Source organism: Labeo rohita, chromosome 18, assembly GCF_022985175.1.
Source record: "Labeo rohita strain BAU-BD-2019 chromosome 18, IGBB_LRoh.1.0, whole genome shotgun sequence".
In the NCBI taxonomy this organism is placed as follows: domain Eukaryota; kingdom Metazoa; phylum Chordata; class Actinopteri; order Cypriniformes; family Cyprinidae; genus Labeo; species Labeo rohita.
In genome coordinates, this window is record NC_066886.1 from 22,615,861 (window position 1) to 22,630,166 (window position 14,306).

A 14,306-nucleotide genomic window follows, 5' to 3' on the forward strand; every position below is an offset into this window, starting at 1 on the left:
AGAAGATCCCAGGCTTGTGTTTTTTGTCTGTTGCTCACTCATGTTTTGGTTCTGGAATCTGTTGTTTGGTCAGTAGAGGAGACGGCAGACTGACGTTTGCAGGTGTCCAATAACAGTCAGAAATAACCGGTGAGAATTATTCATCTCTGGGGATCAGGAGCATGAGCCCAAAATAACCTCAGACGGGAACCAGCAACAGACTGGATTATTATCCTCACTCTTTCTTCTGTCACGTCTCTGTGCTGAAATACCCAAAACAGCATTACATTTAGAAATAAAACCATATGTAGACCTAGATTTTTTCATGTGAGTGAAAGTTGCCAGCTGTAGGTTGTTGCTGTGATATTGTTGGTTGTTGCTAGGGTGTTGTAGGTGGCTGCTAGGGTGTTGTTGCTGGTTTTATAGAGTGTAGTGGTTGGGGTTGTGGATAGTTGTGAGAGTGTTGTGGGTAGCAGTGTCTAAGATGTTGTTGTTAGTTGCTAAGGTGTTGTAGGTGTTGTTAGGTTGTTGTAGTAGATGGTGTAGGTCATGGTTAGAGTGTTATAAGTGGTTGCTGGGGTGTTGACATTGTAAGTGGTTGTTAGGATATTGTAGGTGGTTGCTAGGGTGTTGTAGGTGGTTGTTTTGTTTCTGTTGGCAGTTGCTAGGGTGTTGTTCCTGGTTTTATAGAGTGTAGTGATTGGGGTTGTTGTGGGTAGTGGTATTTAGGATGTTGTTGGTAGTTGCTAGGGTGTTGTAGTTGTCGTTAGGGTGTTTTAGTAGATGGTGTAAGTCATGGTTAGAGTGTTATAAGTGGTTGCTGGGGTGTTGACATTGTAAGTGGTTGCTAGGATATTGTAGGTGGTTGCTAGGGTGTTGTAGGTGGTTGTTTTGTTTCTGTTGGCAGTTGCTAGGGTGTTGTTGCTGGTTTTAGAGTGTAGTGGTTGTGGGAGTGTTGTGAGTAGCTGTTTCTAGGAGGTTGTTGGTAGTTGCTAGGGTGTTGAAGGTGGTTTTAGGGTGTTGTAGGTCATTGTTGAAGTGTTATAAGTGGTTGCTGGGGTGCTGATGTTGTAAGTAGTTACTAGGATATTGTATGTGGTTGTTAGGGTGTTGTAGGTGGTTGCTGTGGTTTTGTTGGTGGTTGCTAGGGTGACGTTGGTGGTTTCTAGAGTGTTATGGGTAGTTTCTAGAGGGGTGTAGGTGGTTGTCAGAGTGTTATAGGTGGTTGCTGGGGTGTTGACATTGTAGTAGTTACTAGGATATTGTATGTGGTTGTTAGAGTGTTGTAGATGGTTGGCAGGGTGTTTTAGGCGGTTGCTAGGACATCGTAGGAGGTTGCTGGGGTGTATTATGTGGTTGCTAAGACATTGTAGGTAGTTACTATATTGTATGTAGTTATGGTGTTGGAAGTAGTTCCTAGGATAGTGTAGGTAATTGCTTGGGTGTTGTAGGTTGTTGCTAGGACATTGTAGGTGGTTGCTACGATACTGTAAGTAGATCCTAGGTTATTGTAGGTGGTTTCTAGGGTGTTGAGGTGTAGGTTGTTGTTAGAGTGTTATAGGTGGTTGCTGGGGTGTTGACATTGTAAGTAATTACTAAGAATTTGTATGCGGCTGAATGTTGTAAGTGGTTCCTAGGATATATTAAGAGGTTGTTAGGGTGTTGTAGGTGGTAGTTGGGGTGTTGTAGGTGGTTGCTATGATATTGTAGGTGGTTGTTGTAGGTGGTTGCTCGGACATGTGAGTGAGGATTGCCAGCCTAGGGTGTTGTCGGTAGTTGCTAGGGTGCTGTAGATGGTGTAGGTCATTGCTAGAGTCTTATGGTGTTTGCTGGGCTGCTGGCATTGTAAGTAGTTACTAGGATATGGTTGTTAGAGTGTTGTAGGTGGTTGCCAGGGTGTTTTAGGTGGTTGCTAGGACATTGTAGGTAGTTACTAGAATATTGTAATTATGGAGTTGTAAGTAGTTCCTAGGATATTGTAGGTAGTTGCTAGGGTGTTGTAGGTGGTTGCTAGAATAATGTAGGTGGTAGTTGGAGGTGGCTGATGGAATATTATGTGTGGTTGTTGAGGTGATTGCTATGATGTTGTAGGTGGTTGCTAGGACATGTGAGTGAAGGTTGTCAGTCTAGGGTGTTGTAGGTGGTTGCTCGGGTGATGTTGTTGAAGGTGGTTCTTAGGTCATTGTTAAAGTGTTATAGGTGGTTGCTGGGGTGTTGACATTGTAAGTAGTTACTAGGATATTGTATGTGGTTGTTAGGATGTTGTATGTGGTTGCTAGGGTGTTGTTGGTGGTTGCTAGGGTGACGTTGCTAGTTTCTAGAGAGGTGTAGGTTGTCAGAGTGTTGTAGGTGGTTGCTGGGGTCTTGACATTGTAAGTAGTTAATAGGATATTGTATATGGTTGTTAGAGTGTTGTAGATTGTTGGCAGGGTGTTTTAGGTGGTTGCTAGGACATCGTAGGAGGTTGCTGGGGTGTTGTGGGTGGTTTCTATGACATTGTAGATGGTTTTTAGGGTGTATTATGTGGTTGCTAGACATTGTAGGTAGTCACTATATTGTATGTAGTTATTATGGTGTTGGAAGTAGTTCCTAGGATATTGTAGGTGGTTTTGGGGGGTTGTAGGTGGTTGCTAGGGAGTTATGGGTGGTTGCTAGGTGGTTATTTTCTACTCCAAGATTCAAGCTCAAAACTCCAACCTTGTAGATGGCTTAAAAATGTGAGTAAATGAGTACATTCCTGTCAATGTATTTCCTCCTAAAAGCAGTTGTCATTCTGGTCAGGTCAGGTTCGTCACAGGTTCTCATAATCTCGCTGTGATTTATCACGATAAGACACTCATAAGGCTTTGTCACATTTAGAGACTGTTTATCTCCAGAGATTGATTATGGTCTTAAAATCATGTCACACGGGTTTCCACTCCCTCATAGTACAACGTGTTTACCTTTTGCTTATAAAAGCCTTCCTGTAAAACCAAAATAGACACGTTTTCTATTGTTTTATTGGCTGTATGTTGTAGTATCTTGTGCTGGATTAGTTCACAGTCAAAGTTTTCCTTGGTCAAGTTGTGAAATGTCAATAAACGAGGTAAAAGAGTGTTCAGCTCTGAGTAAACATGTACTTTAGAGCAAATATTTAAGCCGCGCTTGTGTCCGTGTGTTCACATAATCAGTTTAAAACCCAAAGATTGTTTTTTCCCCCATTTTCTCATTAAGATAATGTTAAAGCAAGGACAGAGGATCTGTTTTGGCTCATTGTATTAACCAAGTGCACACATCCAAAATCCGGTTACCTACCTAGACAGCATTTTAAAGGGATAGTTCACCCAAAAATGAAAATTTACTGTTAACTGAAGAAGAAAGTCAGCTATATCTTATCTATATGTATTCAAAGCATTTTCCAGGTTGTTGTAATGGCATAATCATCATTTTTTTTATCTCGTGATGATCAGATGCATTAGCAGCAGCTGCACTTGAGCATAAACCAGCACATTTCTCATTCAGAAACTAGTTTGAAACCTCACTTCCTCTTTTGAAGGTGTGGGATGGCAGTTTTCACCTCACACTTTGCCTGTTTACTTTGTGTGGCCTGTTGATAAGGATAATGAGCTGGAATGTGAGCGGGACAGGAGTTTGTGCTGAAGATCAGATGAATGAGATTGGATGTAGTGACAGAAACACATTAGAAGTCACTCAACAGCAGCCTGATGCAACTTAATTGCAAATGCGTGTGATGCACATTACAGTGTTCCTGTCCGTCCTGCTGGACTGCATTTGAGCAGATCGTTGAGGGGAAGTCTTGGTCTTTCTTGGAAGTTACTGCGTTTTTCTAAAGGCATTTTTTTCTGGAAGTCATCTTAGGCTGCACAATTTAAGGAAGAAATCTAATAGTGATTGCATTTTAAAATACAACAACAACAACAACAACAACAATAATAATAATAATAATATTTATTTTTAAATAAATTATTTTAAATTATTTTAAAAAGCTTCAGGTTTGCTGTTCTTGTTTGTATGGGTGCAAGCATTTTGTTTGGCTCAGCATTTTGTGATTTTTATATCAATAATAATAACAACAATAATATTTATATTGTTATATAACAATAACAATTATATTGTTATTATATAATGTAATATAATATAATGTATTATTATTATTATATAATATAATTATATATTATTAATATTATTACTATTACTACTGAATAAAAATATTAAATAAGAAATATTACTATTGTAATATTTCACTGTAAAATAATAATAATAATAATAATAATATAATAATAATAATGTGTTTATGATTTTTTTTCAGTTTCATTCAGTATTATATTATATTATTATAATTATTATTATTACAACTACTAAATAAATAAAAATATTAAATAAGAAAATTACTATTGTAATATTTCACAGTAAAATAATAATAATAAAGTATTTTTTAATAATATTTACAGTTTCATTCATTATTGTTTTTTTATATTATATTATATTTATAGTGTATTATATTATAATATTATTATTACTACTACTAGTAAATACAAATATTAAATAAGAAATATTACTATTGTAATATTGCACTGTAAAACAATAATAATAATAATAATGTATTTTTTTCAGTTTCATTATTATATTATATTATATTATTACTAAAATTAAAAATAGATTTTTTTTTTTTAAAAGAATACTGTTTTTAAGGTCTGCTAGTTTTTCATGCATTACTGTATTTTTCATGTATTTTTTTATGCATTTCTTTAAGTTTGCATTGGATTTAGTTTTGTAATTAATGAAAAAAGAGGATTATTATACATCTTTTATTCTGTATGTGTTTCATTGGAATTTGTGCACGCACACTTCGTCGTAAGTAAATAAGACACTGAGCGATTGTGAGTTTGCGTTGGTTTTGGTCTGAGATCTCTATTTCGTCCTCCATTTTGGTCCATGTTGGATAATGTGCTAATGCAGTCCTCTATCAGGTCCTCTTCTCCTCTCACTGATTTCACGGCCTAAGCTGGCTGTTAGCATTTCACGAGTGGCAGATGATGAAAGCGGAGCACTAGTGGCTCTAGTGGAATACATTAGCATTTCCAGTGCGTCTGTCCCGCTGGATTGATTCAGCTTCACTGTGTGTGTTAAAGGAACAGCGTCTCTCTGAATGCATGATCAGTCTCTACAGTCAGTGTCTGTCCATATTCTCACACTAAAACTGAAAGTACATACTAAAACAACTTTGACTTTAAAACAGTGAAATTGCTGCATCTAATTTCAGCAAAAATGTATTTTATTTCTTATTTTTCTTAAATGCACCTTTTCTTTAAAAAATTGTTTTATTATTTATTATTTAATTGTATTTTAATTTAATTTAATTTAATTGTATTTTATTTAATTTTATTTTATTAGATTTTATTTTTTATTTTATATATTTTTTTGCTTAATATTTTAACAACAACAACAACAACAATAATAATAATAATAATAATAATAATAATAATAATAATAATAATTATTATTATTATTATTATTATTAATTCTGTTTTGTTTTTTTTTGTTTTTTTTTTTTAACACATTTTCAATCCTATTTTTAACTAGAAAAATCCCAGTTCGTTTTATTTTTTCCCCTAAATTGTTCACCCCTAATAATCATATTGATAAATAATCACAATATTTTGGTCCAATAAATTTTATTTATTAGTTTATTCATTTGTTTATTTAATTATTTATTTATAATTGCATTTAAAATTTAATTTTGATCATAAAATTTAATTTGTTTTATTTCTTATTTTTCTTAAATACACATTATTTTATTTTATTTTATTTGAGAAATATTGTCTTAATATTTTATTTAACAAAAACAACAACAATAATAATGATGATGATGATGATGATGATGATGATAATAATAATAATAATAATAGCAATAATAATGATAATAACAACAACAATAATAATAATTATTATTATTATTAATCCTGTTTTTTAAAACGCATTTTGAATCACAGTTTTAACAATCCCAGTCAGATTTTTTTCCCTTAAACCGTTCTGCTTTAATAGTCATATTAAAAAAAAAAAAAAAACACAATATTTTGGGCCAAATGTATTTATTTGTGTGTTTAATTATTTATTTATGATTGCATTTAAAATCTAATTTTTATCGTAAAATTGCAATTGCAATTTTTTTTTCTATTTCAAAGCCATTAATATTATATTATTTTAAATAAAAAGTCCCTTTTATGAGGCCTTTATTATTACATGCTTAGGATGTATTATTTACAATTTGACATGAATTAAAATAAGGCTGTAAATAGATAATCTAATATGTTTTAATATTGTATATCTTAGCCTCTTCTTTCAGTCACTGCAGCATCAGAAATGCATCTTTCCACAAAAGTCCCAAAGGTTTGGTCTGTGAAAATTAAACATGACATTAAACGACTTGACGAACAGATTGTGCACAATGCAAACACCCACAACATCAACAAACCACGCCACTCGATCTGTCTATCACTCGAAATATGGAGTTTATAATCTAAAGCATACTGTCACAAACTCAAGCTGGTGAAATCAAATCTGTTGTGTTGTTATCCAGAGGTTGATGTGATTGAGTCCTGCAGTATTGTGTTTGTCTGTCTGCCGGTGAATTGTCGGTTCTACGGAGTATCGGATGTCAGTCTGGCTGTCGTCCACCGGCACAAACAGACGCTCGCTCATCTTGGGGAACTGGAGGGAGCGTCTAAGAATAGAGCGGCTCCTTAGTGAGTCGCTGAGGATGTACAGTATGTGACTAATGATGCTGGATGGAAAAGGATGTGGCAGCAGTGTGTGTGTAGGGCCTTATGACATATGTCTAATTTTTCCCAAATGCTTTTTTTTTTTTTTTAATTTATTTAATATTTTATGGATTTTTTTTTTATATTTCTGGATTCCATTTCGTTAAATTAAATTTAAGTAACCATTAAGCTTGTCTAATTAATTGCAATATATATTTTTATATCTATGTAGATATTTGTATCTAATGAATATCTATTATATCAACTAAAACATATATAATTTAACAACAATTTATTAGAAGCTTAACAAAAATTTAAATTTTAGGTCTCTATGAAATCCATTTTTTACCCACAATTTTTTTTTTTCATTTTTAGTTTTTCTCAATTCTGTTTTAATGGTTAAATTAAATGTTAGTATTTCAAAACTTGTTTAATAAATTGAAATCAATTTATTTGAAAAGTTATTAAAATGTAACAAAAATTACATTTTAGGGATTTTATTTTTTCCCCAAATGCCACGTTGTCCATAACTTTTCAGGATTTTTTTTAAATTTCTTAATTAAATTTGAATAACCAAAAAGCATGGATAATCAATGGCATTAATCCAATTAAAAATAAATAAAAAATAAATAAAAAATCAGTGGGAAATTATATATTGTTTTTGCAAATTGTACAGTAAAAATATATATTTTTTTTTTGGTATAAAATTTTAAATTATTTTAAAATGTGCATTTAATTTCTTTGCTGAAATTAATTCAAAATATTAAGAAATATGTAATAGTGTTTCAGTTATACACTTATGTCTGTTAAAACAGAATTTAACAACAATGTATTAGTTTATTATTTTTAGAAATTTTATAAAATTTATAAATGTATTAATTCTGTGTTTTCCTGTTTTTTTCTGGATTCTGTTTTAATGGTTGAATTAAATTTTTGGGGATTTTTTTGTTTAATGTCTGTATATTGTATATTATTTTTGCAAATTGTACAGTAAAAATGTAAATAATTTAGTATTTATCTTTGTATAAAATTAATTAAAAAAATATAAAAATTATTTTAAAATATGCATGCAATTCCTTGGCTGCAATTAAATCAAAATATTAATAAATATGTAATAGTGTTATACTAAAATAACACTGGTGTTAATGCAAAAATCTATTTTATTTTATTTTATTTTTAATTTTATTCTTTTTTTTAATTTTCAGAAATTCTATTAAATTTGTCTGAATTTACGATTTAGTACAAAATAATGTAAGTCAAATCTGGATGTGAAATCTAGGCATGAAACATTTAATTAATCTTTTTAAAATGTAATCAAATGTAATTGTAACAATTCCTTTTATTCCTTTTAAGTGATATTCCTTGAAAATGAAGTTTTATTAATACTTTTGTTTTATTGTTGCTGTGCAATGTATACATTTTTGTCAAGCTTTTATTGTGACATTAGTCCACGTTGCAATTTGATTAAGTGTTCAGCTTTTGACTTATTTGCTTATACAGTAAATTCTATTTTTGCGATTGTATTCTGTCTGCATTTTCCGCATCATGGAAATCATTGAGCCGTATAAATGTGTTGGTTCAGCCAAAGACGTCTAATTCTAGTCATTCTGACTGAAATATCTCAAATGACTGCTGTTTTTTCCGTCTGAACACCTTACTGAAGGTCTTTCAGGCTCCTCACAGCATGACTTCAAAGCACAAGGACGTTCATATGGTCTATATGGTGTGAGACCCCGGTCTGGTTCCCATGCTTCCGCTGAATACGGCCGCTTGTTTGGGGAGACCCCGGCCCGGCGCGTTAAGCCTCCCGGACGACTATTTACATGCTAATGTCTGCTGGGAGAAACGCTCAGTGAGTCCTGTGAAATTCTCTTTGTTCGCTCCGATGAATCGCTTTCAGTCGGCTTTCTCTGCGCACTGACAAGTGAGCATTCCTGAGCGTATGTGGACGGAAGAGACTCGGCTCCTCACGCAGTGTTGATCTGTCACTGAACTCACTCTAGTGCACTGCAGCATGTTTGCACTTCATCTCTGCTTTTGAGCTTGTGCATGTTCCTACTTGATATCTCCATTGCCTGGTACTGTGTAAAAATAATTTACCATATTTTACACTCTTGTTTCTGCAAACATTATCATACAATCCATTGATGCATTTTATTTAGTTGAAAATGTTGATTATCTACATACATCTGTCTAGGTGTCTCCATGTTCATGTGACATCAAACTTAAACTTTCCTACTTTTTAATGAAAACTAGTACTATAAAAACATTTTCATTTATTTTAATAAAATAAATGTTAACTGAAATAAAATATAATATTTAAAAAAATATTTTGTATTATTTCTATATTTTTATTTTTTGTTTATTTTTAATTGTTTTAAGTTTATTTACTAAAATAACTAAAACTATAACTGAATTAAAATTAATAAAAACTGACATATTAAAAAAAATGGCAAAGCACAGCAAAATCACTAAAACGTACTAAAATTAAAAAGAAACAAAAAATATATGATTTAATCTAATGGTATCTCAGTTATACTAAAATAACACTGGTGTTAATACAATAATCTAGTAAAAGTGCAATAATCTAAATAAAATATTTTTAAAAAATGTTTTATGTCTCACTTATCTCATTTATTTCTCATATTTTCATTTACTAAAATAATTAAAACTATAACTGAAATAAGAGTAAATAACAAATATAAATCTAAAAAATCTAAAAAATATATATAGAAAAAAAATGGAAAGAAAAAATACTAAAAATGTAACAAAATAAAAAAATCAAAATATTATTAAAATAAAAAAAAAAACAAAATATAAAACTTAAACTTGTTTTAATAACTCAAATAAAAGTTAATAAAAAGCTATAGACAAAAAATGGACAACAAAATTACCATAAAAAACATTTTTATTCATTTGAAAATATAAAATATTTTTAAAAAACCTTAAACATGTTTTATTTCTCATTTATTTCTCATTTATTTATTATATTTTCATTTAGTTTATGTACTAAAATAAATAAAACTATCACTGAAATAATAGTAAATAAATAAATAAATAAATAGACAAAAAACATACAACAAAATTGCTAAAAATGTAAGCAAAATAAAAAAATCTAAATATGAATAAAATAAAATAAAATATAACACTTAAACTTTCATTTAGTTTGTGTACTAAAATAACTAAAATTATACCTGAAATAAAAGTTAATAAAAAGCTATATGGACAAAAAATGGACAACAAAATTACCAAAACTTTAACTAAAATTTAAATAAATAAATACTTTCAAATGATTAATAAAACTATAATAGCATCTCAGTACTACTAAAATAACACTGGCGTTGATGCATTTATCTAATAAGCATAAAAGCACATAACTGTTGGGTAAAACAGTCCATTTTAATGAGATGTATTGTTATATGCAACACTTTTTGATGTCATTGAGGGCACACAATACCAGGTCTCATTTACAGCGAAGCCACATGCACTCTCACTTCCTGTGGTTTGTGACTACTTCCTGTCCTCTGGAACTAGAGAAGGGTCCGTGTGTGGGTGGACTCGTGCTACCTTTCCATAAGCGGTTAAAGTCGCTTTAGCATCCTGATGACAAGGTGTGGTGTCACAGGAAATGAGAAACAGGAAGTGTTGAGAGTAAAGTTGTTAATGTGAATTGCAGACTTTCATGCTTTCATTGACTTAATAAGGCAAAGAGGTCAAACCTCATTCATGCCGAAACATCTGATAACAACATCCTTCCTGATCACAGCCAGCCCTTTTATGGATGTTATGCAAAAAGAAAAAACAGCTGTATAATAACAAATATGTGTGTGTGTATACACAGCAAAACTAGTATGAGTAGTATGAATAGTGTGCTATCCTCAATATATAATGTCTAAATAAAAAGTCACAAGTCTCGTTTGTCCAAAACCTTCCAGACATGTCTAAAATATACTGTCTGGCTTTTGCACCAAATATAGTCATTTCTGTCCCACAAAGACCTGGATAAAATCGTTCTGGTTGATTTAGCAGGAAGCGCTCACTCCTGACCATTTCTAGCGCTGTGCAATTAAGTTCAGTAATGAAGGTTTGACTCCTACGGACGGTGGAGCGCGAGTGTGTTTCTGGAGCTGCTGCCGCCCTGAAAAGAGAAAGAAAACAAAGAGAACAAAACACAAACTGACCTGCCAATCAAACGACAGCACACTCGGGCCGCTCGCCCCGACCTTTGACCCGCCGCGCTTAGCCTCGCTCAGATAAGGTGAAATTTCAGCCAGACTATGCAAACGGTCGGCTTTGCATAGGCTGAGTACAGCTGTGATAGTCAAATGCTGCTTTCTCATGTAGCGACTGACGGATGAGATGTAAACGCTATCTACAGTATGACTTTGAGGAATCAAGAAAACCAGGAACAGGAGGTCAGCAATGAGAGAAAGCCTTCGACAGCAAAGAAATATCCTGGTTTTGTGTTTTCTGGTCGAATAAGGTTTAAAGGGACAGTTCACACAAAAATAAAAATGCTCATTTGGTCATCCTCATGTCACTTCAAAACTGCATGGGTGTCTTTCTTCCACTGAAAATTGGGTATATGAGAGCTGTTTGACGATCTGTGTGACACTGAGAGATCTGAGTGTGATTATTTATTTATTTATTTATATATATACTTATTATATTATATTATATTATATTATATTATATTATAATTTTTTTTTTAATTAAAAAAAAATATATATATATTTTATTTTTTATATATTTTTTAAATAATTTTTTTATTGTTTATGTACTAAAATTAACTTAATTAAAATGAATAAAAACTTTGATATATTAAAAAAATAGAAATGGCTAAAGGCAACAAAATTACTAAAACTAAGGTTAGAAGGATAAAATAAAATATACAATTACAAATTAATTCAAAATTTTAGTATAAATTATGCTGAAAAAACACGTGCACAATAATCTAGAAAAAATATATAAAATAATCTAATTTTTTTTTTTAATTTCTCATTTTCATTTAGTTTTTGTACTAAAATAACTAAAACTTTAACTGAAATAATAGTAAATAAAAAAATTATGTAGACAACAAAATTACTAAAAAAGTAACTAAAATGCAAAAAATTAATAAAATCAATTTTAAAATACACAATATAATTTAATTTTATAGTATAATATAATAATATATATATTTTTAATTTTATTTTTAATTGTTTTAAATTTATGTACTAAAATAAACTGTAACAGAGTTAAAATGAATAAAACTTTGACATATTTAAAAAAAAAAATTTTAAATGGCAGAACAGCAAAAATGGTCTCTCAATTATGCTAAAATAACACGTGCTAATACAATAATCTAGTAAAAATGCAATAATCTATAAAAATATTTAAAAAAATTCATTTTCTTTTAGTTTATGTACTAAAATTACTAAAACTATAACTGAAATAATAGTAAATAAAAATATGTATACAAAGCTTGGACAACAAAATTACTACAAATGTAACTAAAATTAAAAATATATAATATAATATAATATAATATAATATAATATAATATAATATAATATAATACCGCTATAAGTGTGTGTATATGTAATTATACATAATATATAATTATTTATTTTTGTCAGGAATGTGTAATTATAGTATATTTCCTGATAAGTTATTAATACGTTAATATGTTAAATAATTAATCATTTATGTATGTTCAAAATTAATTAATTTAGTTAAGTTACATAATTCATGTAAGTTAAAAAGTATATTTATATACTTTTAAATATACATTTAATTTCATTATTTATATATTTTTAAAAAATAATAATATTATTTTTAGTTTTAGTTCTATATCAAATTGAATAGAAATCTTGGGATGGGGTTTAGGTCTCCTGCATGTTCATGAGATCAAATTATTCAGTTTATCAATGAATCATTCATTTGAGTCTAATCAAACCTATATGATCAATCCTGTTTGTTGTAGATGTATAGAAAATAAAGACCGTCACAGTCTAAAAAATATATCCAATGAAGTCAAATAGGCCTGGAATGTTATTTTTCAGCATTTCAGTGCTATAATAGTAAATGTGCATTTCACAAACCACAGCATCACATTGATTCACATGCAGATTCCTGTAGAAACACAGCATAATGTGTTCAGTTATAAACACAGGATGACCTTTATCTCACTTGAGTGTGTTTGGGTTTAGACTCGGGTGTCACTTTAAATTTTCTGAAGACGGTGTGAGCGGCGGTTGCCGTGCGGATGTGTTATGGTTGGCTGCCATGGCATTGTTAGGCGGTTGCTAGGGTGGTATTTTACAGGCTGTTTACTACAACGAGCTAAAGGTGTTCTTCTCTGTACAGTAGATGTGATTCGGCTCAGAATTTTATCATGCAGAAGGTGAAAAATCTTATTCTGGCAGTCTGAAGCAAAAATGATTATGGTTCAGTGACAAGTAACAAAAATCTGAATATATTCACGCATAACTTTCCGCTCAATAACAATTCTGTTGCATTAGTCAGTGTAAAGCTGGAGGCGTGTTAATCGTTGTTGTTGACTGACTGCTGTAAATCAGAGAAGGAACTTTTTTAGTTGAGTTTATTGTGGACGTGTGCGTGCCGTAACGTATCTGAGCAGGATAAGATGATCCAGATCTTCCCAGCGCTGTGTCATCATATCAGACTGAACCAGATTAGATTCCACAGCGTCATCAGGACGAATCCATTCATGAGCTGCAGTTATGAGCCTCATCTACACAAGATCCAACCTGCCGTCAGCAAATAACTATGAGTCAACATGGATAAAAACTCTCCCACTTTATTTTAAGACATTCCTGCTCATAATGTGTGTATATAGAAAATGTTATATAATATAATTATTATAATTTTCTGTAAAATAAATTAAAGGATTATATATATATAAATACTAATATATTATATTATATACTAATTTTAAAGAGATATTTTTACACATTTTATATTTTGTTATAAATTGTATTCAAAACATTATAACGTATTATTGTAATATAATAATAATTATTATTATTATAATTATAATAATAATAATAATAATAATAATAATAATATGTATACAATAATGTCGTTATTATAGTATTGTACTATTATATATAGGTTATTATATATAGAATGTGTATTGTATCGAATTTTATATATATATATGTTTTTTTTTTTTTTTTTTTTTTTTAATTTCATTGGTGATGCAAAAATAACCATCTTCACTTTTAACATAAACATTAGGCCTCGAGACTGGCCTGTTTTTTTTATTTATTTATTAGGGCCCGAGCCCTGAAAGGGCGAGAGCCCTATTGTTTTTCGTTGGATTCTTCTTCTTCTTCTTCTTCTTCTTCTTCTTCTTCTTCTTCTTCTTCTTCTTCTTATTTTTCTTCAAGGTTTTGGGGGGTTTTGTATGGGATAATTTTTGTGCCAATAAGAATGAACGTAACTTTATAGAACTGAACGTAACTTTCCAAGAAACGATCAAAAATATGCCACTGCAAAAGAAGAAAAACACAATGAAAATGAAAAAATGAACTCAGTCGCACGAATTTAACATGCTCTTCA

General features: G+C 30.7%; 1 protein-coding gene across 1 annotated transcript in view; it reads left to right on the plus strand.

The window, feature by feature from the left end:
• Positions 1-14,306, plus strand: part of gfod1 (glucose-fructose oxidoreductase domain containing 1) — a 33,619-nt gene that overhangs the window by 2,163 nt on the left and 17,150 nt on the right. The gene's annotated exons all lie outside the window — the stretch shown is intronic.